We start from the raw sequence: 11,856 nt of genomic DNA on the forward strand, positions 1-11,856 counted from the left end.
AACTAGAACACTCACACTCGGAGAGGGGCAGTGTGGGAGGTGGACGAAAAACCCTCAGCGAAGATGAGTCAAGTCTTGAGCTTCTCTATGTTAACACCTGTTCAGCCATGCCAGAGTGCCAAGTCGTGGTCCAAGGATCAGCAGAGGTGCCAGCTTTCAGCGAATTGTTCTACTCTCAGGTTGCAGTGGGAGACAGAGTGGAGCTGAGGGGCATGATTGCTTCAGGGTCCATGGCTTGCACCCTGAATGAAGAGGCAGAGTGTAAGCTTAGGGAAGCTGGAGTTCTAGCAGGAGGACACAAGTCAACAGAAAGGATTGTGCTGGTTGGCTGTGGAGGAAAGCAGACCCACCCCAGATGCATTTATGATTTGACGATGGTCATCTACGGGGTGAGATGCATTGTCCCTGTTCTAGTGGTACCAGGTCAGCGCGATGAGCTCATCATCGGCTCGAACGTTCTCATGAAAGGCAGTGACACCTACTGGAAACTCATATCGGCGGCGGGCAGGCACTCGCCTCCTGGTTATGAGCAGTTCTTGCATATGAATCTCACCAAAACACCCCTTGTTTCTTTGTTTTGTTTGAATCTCCTACCCGTGTGCTCTGTAGTTTGGAGTGTGTTGAACGCGCCTACTTTGGCTACGTCACGTCGTTAGGTGCGCATCACATACATTACAGTTGTATGAACAGAAATATGATCTCTATCAAATACAGTAAATAGAAAAGAAAACTTTGAGGACAATATATAGAAAAATATTTCTTTAAAAAAAATAAAAGAGGAAAGAAAAATACAATGCTGCATTGCGCTTTACAGTAATACACCCATGTGCTGTGTCATAGGGTTTATTTATCTCTGTGGTTGTCTCTTCTCTCTCCATCACTTTCATTTGGACCCTCCGGTGCCGTCGATGACCTTGCTCTCCACAAAGTTGTAAATGTCCTGGAACTCCTGCTCACGGCAGGGCAGAGACTCTGGCACTGAGGACACGTGCAGCCTTGCCCTGGCTTCCTCTAGAACGTTCCCTGGCTGCCTGGCTGGAAGTGTTCTACTGGGAATGCTGGGCGTGGCGTGGCGTGGTGTCTTGGGAGTGCTTGGGGCCGCCTTTTTGCTCGGTGTCTTGCGTGGGGTCCTGGCAGGGCCGCAGGTCTTCTGCGTGGAGCGCGGGGTACGGGACCCAGAGACTCGCTTGCTCTTCCTCACCACTGTCTCTGCCTGGGGGTCTTAGCTGAGCCCCCCGCCAACTCTACATCAAATACATCATCATCCAGGGGAGACACACCCAGCAGTGTGAGCCTCTTCTCTGGACTGCCGATGCTGAGTTGCAGTTTCTTGCGTACGCCCTGGGTTTCTGCCACCCTGCTCCTCCTCTTGGCACTCAGGCATTTTGAGGCAAAGAGCTTGGAGACTGAATGCATCGACTCCGCCTCGCTGGCAGTGCCCATCTTGCCTGCGCTCATGGTGCCCCGGCTGTAGGTGGTGGCCCCTGCCCTCCTCATCACAGTGAGGTCCGGGGTAGGCAGGGCACGGCGCACAGGGCCGCGTGACACTGGGGTGGCAGCGGGGGCCAAGGTTGGCAGAGACGACGGAGGGAGGGGTACGGGACCCAGAGACTCGCTTGCTCTTCCTCACCACCGTCTCTTCCTGGGGGTCTTAGCTGAGCCCCCCGCCAACTCTACATCAAATACATCATCATCCAGGGGAGACACACCCAGCAGTGTGAGCCTCTTCTCTGGACTGCCGATGCTGAGCTGCAGTTTCTTGCGTACGCCCTGGGTTTCTGCCACCCTGCTCCTCCTCTTGGCACTCAGGCATTTTGAGGCAAAGAGCTTGGAGACTGAATGCATCGACTCCGCCTCGCTGGCAGTGCCCATCTTGCCTGCGCTCATGGTGCCCCGGCTGTAGGTGGTGGCCCCTGCCCTCCTCATCACAGTGAGGTCCGGGGTAGGCAGGGCACGGCGCACAGGGCCGCGTGACACTGGGGTGGCAGCGGGGGCCAAGGTTGGCAGAGACGACGGAGGGAGAGAAGGTTTGGGAGGGGGTGAGCCCGGGGTGTCCAGCATCAGCGCCAGGTCTAAAACCTTGAAGGTCTTGGTGTCCCAGGCCATCTTCACATACAGTGTGTCGTTGCTGCCGGACTCTGGGAAAGGAGCCTCCCCAGAGAGGTGCTTGACCTGCACAGTGTTGATGATGTAGTCTGCGTTGATCTCGGCGTCACAGGAGCTTCCCTGGTAGAAGAAGATCTCCTGAGGGTGGGGCTCCCTGCCTAGGAGCTTCCTCTTGTTATAGGGAACCTCGCACACACGCACAAACTACTGCACCTGGGCCTTCTTCTGCTTGTGAGCCTCTTGGGCATTGCAGAGAGACCCAAACAGCAGAAAGTATTCATATATATCTACATAAAGCAGGTGATGGAGCATCAACATGTCTTCTCTGTGTGACGGTCAGTTTAACTGAGGTAGCTCATTCATGCCGTCGATGACCTTGCTCTCCACAAAGTTGTAAATGTCCTGGAACTCCTGCTCACGGCAGGGCAGAGACTCTGGCACTGAGGACACGTGCAGCCTTGCCCTGGCTTCCTCTAGAACGTTCCCTGGCTGCCTGGCTGGAAGTGTTCTACTGGGAATGCTGGGCGTGGCGTGGTGTCTTGGGAGTGCTTGGGGCCGCCTTTTTGCTCGGTGTCTTGCGTGGGGTCCTGGCAGGGCCGCAGGTCTTCTGCGTGGAGCGCGGGGTACGGGACCCAGAGACTCGCTTGCTCTTCCTCACCACCGTCTCTTCCTGGGGGTCTTAGCTGAGCCCCCCACCAACTCTACATCAAATACATCATCATCCAGGGGAGACACACCCAGCAGTGTGAGCCTCTTCTCTGGACTGCCGATGCTGAGCTGCAGTTTCTTGCGTACGCCCTGGGTTTCTGCCACCCTGCTCCTCCTCTTGGCACTCAGGCATTTTGAGGCAAAGAGCTTGGAGACTGAATGCATCGACTCCGCCTCGCTGGCAGTGCCCATCTTGCCTGCGCTCATGGTGCCCCGGCTGTAGGTGGTGGCCCCTGCCCTCCTCATCACAGTGAGGTCCGGGGTAGGCAGGGCACGGCGCACAGGGCCGCGTGACACTGGGGTGGCAGCGGGGGCCAAGGTTGGCGGAGACGACGGAGGGAGGGAAGGTTTGGGAGGGGGTGAGGCCGGGGTGTCCAGCATCAGCGCAAGGTCTAAAACCTTGAAGGTCTTGGTGTCCCCAGGCCATCTTCACATACAGTGTGTCGTTGCTGCCGGACTCTGGGAAAGGAGCCTCCCCAGAGAGGTGCTTGACCTGCACAGTGTTGATGATGTAGTCTGCGTTGATCTCGGCGTCACAGGAGCTTCCCTGGTAGAAGAAGATCTCCTGAGGGTGGGGCTCCCTGCCTAGGAGCTTCCTCTTGTTATAGGGAACCTCGCACACACGCACAAACTACTGCACCTGGGCCTTCTTCTGCTTGTGAGCCTCTTGGGCATTGCAGAGAGACCCAAACAGCAGAAAGTATTCATATATATCTACATAAAGCAGGTGATGGAGCATCAACATGTCTTCTCTGTGTGACGGTCAGTTTAACTGAGGTAGCTCATTCATGTCTCTTCTTCTGATAGAAAGCAGACCCACCCCAGATGCATTTATGATTTGACGATGGTCATCTACGGGGTGAGATGCATTGTCCCTGTTCTAGTGGTACCAGGTCAGCGCGATGAGCTCATCATCGGCTCGAACGTTCTCAAGCACGTGATGCGTGTCATGAAAGGCAGTGACACCTACTGGAAACTCATATCGGCGGCGGGCAGGCACTCGCCTCCTGGTTATGAGCAGTTCTTGGATATGATGTCATGCACTGCCAGATGGAGGGGAGACGAGGTTCCCGACAAGATCGGCACAGTGAAGTTGCCCCATGCTGTTACACTGCTCCCTCAACGTGAATACTTGGTGTGGGGCCGGCTACCCAGCACTGTGCCAGTGTCTCCAGGCAGTACAGTCATCATAGAGCCTTGCACCTCTAAGGCCAGACCGAGAGACATACTCGTTGGACGGGTCATCACGCCAATGTGGGGGGATCGGTGGGTGCCTGTGAAGAGGACTAACCTCTCACCCAAGCCAGTCACCCTGAAGCGCAATTCTAGAGTCGCTGATGTCTCGCCCTGCCTTGCGGTGGAAGACCTAGACATCCAGCAGGGCTCCTGTGCGAGAGAGCCTAGGAAACCGGATCAGGATATCAGGCCAGCTGCCACAGATGCTGACCTCAGGGACAGGCTCTCCGCACTGGGTTTGAGTACCCTCGACATTGACTCATGTCATGCCAGCTTCTGTTCTAAGAAGGAGCTTGTTGAGCTTGTTGAAGAGTACCAAGACATTTTCTCCAGGCACTCACTCGACTGCGGCAAAGCAGAGGCGTTTGTCCACCGCATCCGCCTGACAGATGACCGCCCATTCCGCATGCCGTACAGGAGAGTGCCCCCTACCCACTACGAACGTCTCCGGCAAGTACTCACAGAGATGGAGGAGGTGGGGATCATCCGCAAATCCATCAGCGAGTATGCATCTCCCCTCGTCATGGTCTGGAAAAAGGATGGCGGGCTGAGGATTTGTACAGATTTCAGATGGCTGAATGCCCGGACTCTGAAGGATGCCCATCCGCTCCCTCACCAAGCGGACTGCCTTGCTGCTCTCGGAGGCAATGCCCTTTTCAGCACGATGGACCTAACCTCTGGGTTTTACAACATCCCCATGTGCGAAGAGGACAAAAAGTACACCGCCTTCACGACACCAGTTGGCCTGTACGAATACAACAGAATGCCTCAGGGGCTCTGCAACAGTCCAGCTTCCTTCATGCGGATGATGTTGAGCATCTTTGGCAGCCACAACTTCACCAGTCTGCTCTGCTACCTGGACGACCTCCTTGTCTTCGCCCCCACTGAAGAGGAAGCCCTTGGCAGGTTGCGAGTGGTCTTCCAGAAACTGAGGGGCAGTAATCTCAAGTTGAGCCCGAAGAAATGTCATCTTCTGCAAGAGTCAGTCAAGTTTCTTGGTCATATGATCGACCAGAGTGGTGCCGCTGTGGATCCGGCCAAGGTGGATGTGATCTCTAACATGCCAAGAGAAGCACTAATGGAGGAGGATGGTCGCACCCCATCTGTGAAGAGACTTAAGTCCTTCTTGGGCATGGTCTTTTTCTACCAGAGCTTCATCCCCGGATGCTCTGCCATTGCCAAGCCTCTGTTCGCCTTGACAGCAGGCCAGAAGAGGAAAGGGCGGGGTGGAAGGAGCGCTGGCATGTTCAGGAAGTTGACTACTGCGGATTGGAGTCCCGCCTGTGAAGAAGCCTTTCATAGGCTCAAGAAGGAGCTTCTCGGCTGTGCTGTGCTGGCTCACCCAGATTTTTCGAGACCCTTCATCTTGTCTGTGGATGCGTCTCTGGATGGACTAGGGGCGGTGTTGTCGCAGCTGCCTGCTGGGGAGGATAAGGCACGCCCCATCGCCTTTGCCAGTAAGTCCCTCAGCAAGTCGCAGCAAAGATATCCCGCCTATCGCCTCAAATTCATGGCCTTGAAGTGGAGCGTCTCAGAGAAGTTCAGTCACTGGCTGAAAGGGCACGACTTCACGGTGTGGACTGACAACAATCCACTCACCCACATACTGACCAAGCCCAAGCTTGACGCCTATGAACAGAGATGGGTGGAGAAGTTTGTCAGCCTACAACTTCGACTTGAAGTACATCCCAGGCCCGAGAAACATTGTTGCAGACGCACTCAGCCGTGATCCCTTCGCCTCTTCTATCAGCGAACGTCTCATCCGAGAGCCCTACAGCAGCTTGGTGCATGAGGCAGAGGGAGAAGAAAATGACAGAATACAAGATGCCTTCAAGCTTGGCATCCAGCACATCCAGGTGGCTCTGGAATCAGACGCTGCTCCAGAAAAGGCTGGCTCCTGCAGCTCATCTGAGGTCAAGGCTGCCTTACTACATCACAGCGACTGGCCGACTGCAGCAGAGAACAGGGCTACTTGCCTCGCCCAACATGTTCAGCAACTGCAACCTGCTGGTCAAGATACTCTACCTTCATTCACCTTGCGTGAGCTGGAGGATCACCAACTTCGAGACCCCGCCCTCGCCAGTGTCCTGCCGTACGTTGTACGCAGGCGACGTCCTTCCAGACGGGAGAGGAGTGGTCTGGATGCCAGGTCGCTGGCTATGCTGAAGCATTGGGAGAAGCTCAAGATCCAAGACAGCGTCTTGTACAGGGAGACGAGAGACCCAGTGAGCAAGAGGAGGAGGCTTCAGTTGGTGCTGCCGGCAAGTCTGATGGACAAAGCATTGGAAGGAGTCCATGACTTGGCAGGACACCAAGGCCAGGCCAGAACTCTCCACCTGGCGAAGCAGCGATTTTTCTGGCCTAACATGGAGAGAGATGTGAAGGAGTATGTACGGTGTTGCGAGAGGTGCGTCCTTGCCAAGACTCCAGAGCCTGCAGCACGAGCCCCGTTGGAGAGCATAAAGACCTCAGCCCCCATGGAGCTCGTCTGTATCGACTTCTGGTCAGCGGAGGACAAGAACAAGAGCTCTGTTGATGTGCTTGTGGTGACTGACCACTTCACGAAGATGGCACATGCCTTCCCGTGCAGGAACCAGACAGCCAAACAGATTGCCAGGAGACTCTGGGATTGTGTCTTCTGCATCTACGGCTTCCCTGAGCGTATTCACTCAGACCAGGGTGCCAACTTTGAGAGTGAACTGGTGTCCGAACTGCTGCGGCTGTCTGGTGTGGCCAAGTCTCATGCCACCGTTGCCCATGGGGTGATGGGGAGAAACTGAGGGATATGGTCCAGACCCCCACCCAATGTCTGCGAGATTTTGCATATGACTATCGTGCACTCTGCTTGAGGTGGAAGTCTGATATTTCAGAGAAGAAGAAGAAGAAGATATCCGGTAGTGTCATATCCGGTTCGGAGTTTGGTAGAGCAAACCGCGAAAAAGTCACTGGGTGCGAAACGAGAGGCAGGTTAGGGTTAGGTCGTAGCTGGGACGATGCAGCAGGACTGTCAGGACATCGTGATCATTTTAAGCAGTGACGACGAAGACGGTGTTATGTACGACAGTGTCATTGTTTGCAGCACTTTGTTGCCCTTTACGACGTCACGTTCTGTACGTCCGTTAGAGCTTTACGGCAGTATGTGTGTGTTGTCAGAATGCATGGCACATGGCAAGTAAACGGAGCTCAGTAATTATACCCGTGTGGATCTACGTTTCTTAGCACAACACAAACATAATATTGGCGACGAAGATGGCTGAATTTACTTTGCCACCACCGGCACCTTTCTTGTCTCTGCCCGGCGAGCCTCCGATTCCGTGGGTAGGATGGCTGGATGACTTTACTGTCTACCTAGACGCCATGGACTTCAGACATTTCCGACAAGCGGAAAATGTCGCTGCTCCGTCACTGTCTCGGTACGGAGGGTCAGAGGATATTCCGAGCCCTCGGCTGCGCTGAGACCTACGAGGAAGCTGTCGCTCTCCTCACTAATCACTTTGCCGGCAAACAACGGGTGCTTCTCCGGCGGTACAAGCTACGAAAACGGCTTCAATGCCCCGGTGAGTCTGTTCTGAGCTACGTGACCGATCTCAGGGATCTGGCACGACAATGCAACTACGGGGTGATTCACGATCAAATCGTACGGGATCAGCTTATTGAAGGGACATTGTGTGAGAAAATCAGGGAGAAATTACTTTTGGAGCCAGATGAGCTAACACTAGATGATGCTCTAGCTAAAGCCATGCAGGTAGAATCAGCGCTACAGTGTACTAGCATGCTGACTGCCAGCTCACGCTCCGACTCCGCCCCCACGACCTCACTCACGCAACAGCTTCAGCCCGCCTACCAGGACAGCCAAGAGGACACAGATGCGTGGTTCCCAGTGCAGCAAGCTCGCAGACAGGGGAACACACGTAGCTCTGATAGCTGTAATAACTGTGGGGCTAGCTCACACAATGCACGGGCTCCTAACTGCCCAGCTCGAGGGCAGACATGCAGGAACTGTTTGAAGCCCAACCATTTTGCTAAAGTGTGCAGGTCTGCTCCTGCGGCTCATCCCCCACAGTCCAGACCCCGCTCAACTCGCAGCGACCATACTGAAATTAGAACTGTGTCTACAAACCATGTGAGCTTTAAAACATGCACAGTGCAGCTGGGTGAGGTCAGCCTTCCCTTGTTACTGGATACAGGCGCGGCTGCGTCTCTTCTCAATCTCAGCACCTACAACAAATTCGGAGTTTGGTAGAGCAAACCGCGAAAAAGTCACTGGGTGCGAAACGAGAGGCAGGTTAGGGTTAGGTCGTAGCTGGGACGATGCAGCAGGACTGTCAGGACATCGTGATCATTTTAAGCAGTGACGACGAAGACGGTGTTATGTACGACAGTGTCATTGTTTGCAGCACTTTGTTGCCCTTTACGACGTCACGTTCTGTACGTCCGTTAGAGCTTTACGGCAGTATGTGTGTGTTGTCAGAATGCATGGCACATGGCAAGTAAACGGAGCTCAGTAATTATACCCGTGTGGATCTACGTTTCTTAGCACAACACAAACATAATATTGGCGACGAAGATGGCTGAATTTACTTTGCCACCACCGGCACCTTTCTTGTCTCTGCCCGGCGAGCCTCCGATTCCGTGGGTAGGATGGCTGGATGACTTTACTGTCTACCTAGACGCCATGGACTTCACAGACATTTCCGACAAGCGGAAAATGTCGCTGCTCCGTCACTGTCTCGGTACGGAGGGTCAGAGGATATTCCGAGCCCTCGGCTGCGCTGAGACCTACGAGGAAGCTGTCGCTCTCCTCACTAATCACTTTGCCGGCAAACAACGGGTGCTTCTCCGGCGGTACAAGCTACGAAAACGGCTTCAATGCCCCGGTGAGTCTGTTCTGAGCTACGTGACCGATCTCAGGGATCTGGCACGACAATGCAACTACGGGGTGATTCACGATCAAATCGTACGGGATCAGCTTATTGAAGGGACATTGTGTGAGAAAATCAGGGAGAAATTACTTTTGGAGCCAGATGAGCTAACACTAGATGATGCTCTAGCTAAAGCCATGCAGGTAGAATCAGCGCTACAGTGTACTAGCATGCTGACTGCCAGCTCACGCTCCGACTCCGCCCCCACGGCCTCACTCACGCAACAGCTTCAGCCCGCCTACCAGGACAGCCAAGAGGACACAGATGCGTGGTTCCCAGTGCAGCAAGCTCGCAGACAGGGGAACACACGTAGCTCTGATAGCTGTAATAACTGTGGGGCTAGCTCACACAATGCACGGGCTCCTAACTGCCCAGCTCGAGGGCAGACATGCAGGAACTGTTTGAAGCCCAACCATTTTGCTAAAGTGTGCAGGTCTGCTCCTGCGGCTCATCCCCCACAGTCCAGACCCCGCTCAACTCGCAGCGACCATACTGAAATTAGAACTGTGTCTACAAACCATGTGAGCTTTAAAACATGCACAGTGCAGCTGGGTGAGGTCAGCCTTCCCTTGTTACTGGATACAGGCGCGGCTGCGTCTCTTCTCAATCTCAGCACCTACAACAAATTCTTTGCCCACCTGCCATTGCAGCAGCCCTCCACTCCTCTGTGCGGATATGATAGCTCTAAGATAGAGATTGTGGGCATCCTTCAGGTACCAGTGCACTATGGATCTAAGCACATGTCTGCATTCCCATTCCACATCGCTAAGCGGGGTGCCAATCTGCTGGGCCTCGACCTGTTCACGGGCCTGGGATTCACACTGCATGACGACAGTGGGTCAGCCATTCAACATGTCACCTCCACCTGGGAGCAGAAATGGCCAGCGCTGTTCGATGGACTGGGTTGCCTCACAGCCTTCACACACAGACCCCTGGTGAACACAGAGGTGTCACCAGTCATGCAGCCCCTGCGCCGGATCCCTCTCGCTCTGAGGGATGATGTCACAAAGGAACTCAACATGCTGCTGCAGGCAGGCATCATCGAGCCGGTCAACGCCGCCCCCTGGATTTCAAACCTGGTCATCGCTAAGAAAAAGTCAGGGGGGTTGAGAGTCTGTGTGGACCTGCGGTCTGTCAACAAGGCGGTGATTCCAGATAAATATCCCTTGCCTACCTCAGAGGAGCTGACCACCCACTTCTACGGCTCCACGGTTTTCACAAAGCTCGACCTGCGCCAGGGCTATCTCCAGGTACCCCTCCACCCAGCCAGCAGAGATTTGACAACCTTTGTATCGCACGCTGGGGTCTTCCGGTACACCCGAATGCCTTTCGGGCTTAGCTCCGCCCCCAGCTGCTTCCAGAAGGTCATGACCACCATCCTTGCTGGTATCCCTGGGGTCGCGGTGTTCTTGGATGACATCGTGGTCCATGCCCCAGATGTGCCAACACACAACGAGCGGCTTCACAGGGTGTTTGCAGCCCTCCTGGACAATAATCTGACCCTGAACACAGAGAAATGCTCCTTCGCCGCTACCGCCATCGACTTTGTGGGGTTTCGCCTCACAGCAAAGGGCATCACACCTCTCCTATCCAATGTCGACGCCATACACCGGATTCCGGAGCCCACCTCTGCTTCCCAAGTAGCCTCATTCCTGGGCATGACAGCTTATTACCTACGGTTCCTGCCCCACTACTCTCAGACCACAGCTCCCCTTCGCCAACTGCTCAAGAAAGAGGAGCCATGGAAGTGGACTACAGCATGTTCAAGGGCGTTCCACTCGCTGAAGATCCAGCTCACCACAACCCCCATCCTGGCCCACTTTGACCCGTCCAGCCCTACCCTCGTCACCTGTGACGCCTCAGCCGGGGCGGTGGGTGCCGTGCTCTCACAGGTTCAGGACGGCGTCGAGCGGCCAGTTGCCTTTGCCTCCAGGGCTCTTAGCCCCACCGAACAGAGGTATTCAGTCGGTGAACGCGAAGCTCTAGCCTGTGTCTGGGCATGTGAGAGGTGGCACCTCTATCTATACGGCCGGCGGTTCACCCTCCGTACAGACCACCAGGCCCTGACCACACTGCTGTCAGCCTCAGGCAGTGGGCACAGGCCTCTCCGTTTGCACAGGTGGGGGGAGCGGCTCAGGCAGTATGACTACCAGCTCAGGTTCACCCCGGGGAGGGACAACGTAGTGGCCGACCTCCTCTCTCGGTCTATCGAGGCCCCCACCCCAACTGTCTCTCCGGATGACGACACAGAGCCAGAGCTCATCCAGATGTTGCATGGGCCCCTGCAGACAGCAGTGTCACTAGAGGAGCTGCAGCGGGAATCGGAACAGGACCCTTTGCTATCCACCCTGCGCACCTACATACGCACCGGATGGCCATCACGGGTGCCGGAGGATCTGGCCCCGTTCGCCAGAGTACGGCACGGACTCTCATGCTGGGGGGACGTCTGTGTCTCCAGGGGCCTCTGCACTGTGATCCCAAGTGGCCTGCGTGCGCGTGTCATGTCCATGGCGCACGAAGGTCATTTGGGCATAGTGAGGGTCAAGCAACGATGCCGTGACCTGGTGTGGTGGCCAGGCATCGACCGTGACATCGAAACAATGGTCAAGGACTGTGCACCATGTCTGCTCAGCGGGAAAAGTGGGTTGCCAGCCTCAACACCCCTGCAGCCTACCCCGTGGCCGCCCCGCCCATGGGAGCATCTCCAGCTTGATATCTGTGGAGAGATCCATGGCCGAGGGGTCCCGCACCACCAACGCTTTCTGGTGGTGACATACGACCTCCACTCCAAATGGCCTGAAGTGGTCCCAGCAGGAACGGTCACAACACGGACCATTATTGACATCCTGGATGGCCTGTTTGCTAGATGGGGTCTGCCACTCAC

Source organism: Nansenia antarctica, assembly GCF_963989245.1.
Source record: "Nansenia antarctica genome assembly, chromosome: 10".
Classification (NCBI taxonomy): Eukaryota; Metazoa; Chordata; class Actinopteri; order Argentiniformes; family Microstomatidae; genus Nansenia; species Nansenia antarctica.